This window comes from Echinops telfairi, unplaced genomic scaffold, assembly GCF_000313985.2.
Source record: "Echinops telfairi isolate 266 unplaced genomic scaffold, ASM31398v2 ScPeMD7_70;HRSCAF=299, whole genome shotgun sequence".
Classification (NCBI taxonomy): Eukaryota; Metazoa; Chordata; class Mammalia; order Afrosoricida; family Tenrecidae; genus Echinops; species Echinops telfairi.
The window spans coordinates 72,720,323-72,723,877 of record NW_022103968.1 but is presented as its reverse complement, the minus strand read 5'-3'; positions in this window follow the sequence as shown (position 1 = coordinate 72,723,877).

Genomic DNA, 3,555 nt, shown 5'->3' with positions numbered 1-3,555 from the left:
CATCTTTCTCTCGAGGAGCAGCTGGTGGTTTCAAACTGCTGACCTTGTGGTTAGCAGCCTAACTTTTAAGTTTAATACCATCTTTTATATGAGCGCTGTTGGTGCTGTGAAGTAAGCTTTGGATTGCTAACTTCAAGGTCAGTGGTTCAAATCCACCAACTACTCCAAGAGAGAAAGTTGAGGCTGTCTGCTCTTGTAAAGATTCAGAACTTTAGAAAGTCTATATAGGGTTACTATGAGTCAGAATTGGCTTAATGGCAATTGGCTTAAGGGGTTTTACTACGTAGGCATGTGGTGAAATAGTCTTTACGAAGAGTTACAGTCCAAGAAGTGACAACTAGCAGGAATTATAGTGGTTACACGTTGGGCTGCTAAACCACAAGGTGAGCACAAGTTCAAACAGAGTTATAGTCTTGGAAAACCCACAAGAGGCAGTTCTACCCTGTCCTATGGGACCACTTTGGGTCAGCTCAGACTTGATGGCAGTGAGTTGGTTGGAGGTAGGAACACTGTACTTGGACCCAGGCTTGAGCCCAGTCTAACTCCACATTCAAGACTCATTTCACTATGACAGACAGCATCATGGGTTACCAATTTATCAGCTGCCGTAGAAGAGTGGTTCTCAATGGGGAGTTTGCCCCACCAGTCAACACTTGGCAATATCTGTACACATTTCTGTTGGCCATGTCTGAGAGTAGGAGATATGTGCTACTGGCATCAAGTTGGTTAGAGGCCAGAAATGCTGCTCAACAACCTACACTGTCAGGGACGGCCCCTCACTACAAACACTCTGAGGCCCCAAATGTCAATGGGGCTAAGGTTGAGAAGCCATACCTTAGGGCAGTGGTTCTCAACCTTCCTAATGCCGCGACCCTTTCATACAGTTCCTCATGTTGTGGTGACCCCCAGCCATAAAATTATTTTTGTTGCTACTTCATAACTATAATTTTGCTACTGTTATGAATCGGGAGACCCTGTGAAAGGGCCGTTTGACCCCCAAGGGGGTTGCGAGCCACAGGTTGAGAACCGCTGCCTTAGGGGAACTATCTTCCCAGTATAGTTTGTCAGCAAACTGAAGACTCCCCGTTTGCCTGTGCTCTAATGAATACTTTCCCTGTCTGTCTTTAATGTCCTCTGTTCTAACCGCTTTATCTCTGCTGGTCTGAATGGGCCTGTCCCACCAGAAAGGGACAGGTTGGCTTTTCTGCTCCCTCTCTCACTGACTTCCAAGATGAGAGAAAAGTGTGTTTGTGCTGCACCTGGGTTAGGCGGCGAAAGGCCACGATGCCCTCTCTGAAGCACCACGGTCTTCGTGTTCTTAGATAAACCCCCCTCCTCTTGGGCTTCTGACCAGACAACCCCTACCCACTGCAGCACCTACTGGGGCCAAGATTTAGGCTGCCACCTTAAGGACAGGACAGTCCTCAGTGAGCCAAGATGGACGGTGGGTTTCAGGAGACTTTAAAAGAAAGGAAATAAGTGGGAAAGTAGCACAAGCCCATCAGCAGTCTCTCTTCCTGTTTGATTCACGATTACCCTGTGGATTTGCTAGATATATTCAGACAGTACCTTATACTCTGGAGAACCCTTGGGCATCTTTCTCCCCAATGGAGGATCATAAGCACTGTGAAGCAGGTGAAGGTGGTATTGCCAGATTCCACCTTAGCAGTATGGAGAGGCCTTCTCAACCAGGGGCTTCTAGCCCAGATTAGGGCATTTCAGGGGGTGGGTGGGTACTGCTAACCTGAACACCCTCTAACAAGATAAGACTGACATAGTGGTTGCACCAATGGGCTCAAACATAGGAAGGAGTGTAAGAATGGTGCAGTACTGAGGAGTGTTTCATTCTGCGGTACATAGGGTTGCTATGGGTTGGAACCGCCTCCATGACACCTAACAACAATAAACTGGACACAGACTGATTTTCATTCCCTCTACCAAGATATACACATGCTGATTGACACAAGCATAAGGCTGTTGTCCTTTGAGGGAACTTTTCAAGAAAGGACAAAGGATGTGGCAGAAGACAGAAAAGACTGGGAAGGGACCAATGAGGTAGGTGGTATCTTTTCAAAATGAAACATCCTTCAGTCCTTCACTTGGACCAGACTGGGTCACAATACAATGCCCGCTTTCCCAGGTCCACAAGTGCTGCAGGCGTCACTGTAACTTCTGAAGTCTTGCACATGGCATCTCGGGAAATGCTCATAGAGATCAACCCCCGAAGTGAAATGAGAGTGGAAAGCTTTTCCTGCATTCAGTGAACCTGCTGGACCCCCCACAGATCCCAGCAACCTAGCCCTGCTTTCAACACGACGTTTATCTTACATGTCACTGGATGGTGATGTAGACTTCTGAGACAATATGGAGGGGCGTGGGAGGGAGTTCAGAGGAACCCTGGTGGTGCAATGCTTTAGGGTGGGCTGCTAACTCCAAGGTGGGTGGTTCAAACCCACTAGATGATCCCAAGAAGACTGAGGCCATCTACTTCTGGAAACACTGACAGTCTGGGGAAAACCATAGGAGACAGCTCTACTTTGTCCTACAGTGGTCATTTATGAGTCAGCAGCGAATCAAAGGCAACCGCTTGGGGTTTTTTGTTTGTTCTTTTTTTGAAGGCAATTTGTGCCTGGAGGGGCATATATAGCTGGCACACCAGGTCTTGCATGCTTAGGCACAGGGGCACTGCATATCTAATGAGTAACTCTGCAAGGATAGTTCCTTATTGGAAATGGCTTAGTTTGGGCTCTGAAAGATGGAAACAAGTTCCCTAAGACAGGAGAGAGAAGTCTGGAGAAGGAAGCACAGCGCTGGCGGCCCTAGCCCTGCTCAGCTCCATTCAGGAGTGGAGTGCATCCTAGGATCCGGTTGGCAACTCCACAGGCACCCTGTGCTCGGGAAACCCTCGGCCTGTCAGCAGGCGGAGATGGGCTGAATTAGGGCTAAAGTCCCCAGGGGAAGGGTGGGGGGAGGCACTCTTCCGGGGCACGATGTTGGAGGGGACAGCAAGGGAGCAGAGCTCTCTGGCCTCAGCTCTCGGGTGGCGAAACCCCAATTCCTATAGCAGTTCTACCAACAAGGAAGTACAATGCCCACTGAGCGTATTGGCCACCAAGGCACCCTTACTGCACTGGAGGACCAGATAGGTCCCTTTCCCCAGCGCGGAGAAAGCTCTCGGAGAGTACACCTGTGCCCCATTGGCTCGGAACTCGGCTCCTGAGGGCCGGGCTCGGCACTGCACCGGGTTCCTCCAGCTACCGTCCCCCAGACCCCAGCCCGGGATTCCGTACCAGGTGCGCGCTCCCATCGCCCCCGGGGCCACTGTCAAGCTATGCAAGCTTGGGCAGGGGTCCCCCAGGACCGGGCCGATGGCAATCTGCGCCCCACTACGGTCGGGTCGCGGTCGCTCCAGGGGGTCACGGTGGGCGGCAGGGAGGTCGGCGCTCACGCCCCGGGCCAGGCTGGCCCATCCGCCGCCCGCCCGCAGCACGTGCCAGGCCTCGCCAGCAGCCCCGCTCCGCGGACAAAGTCCGCTCCCGGGGCCACCACAGCTCG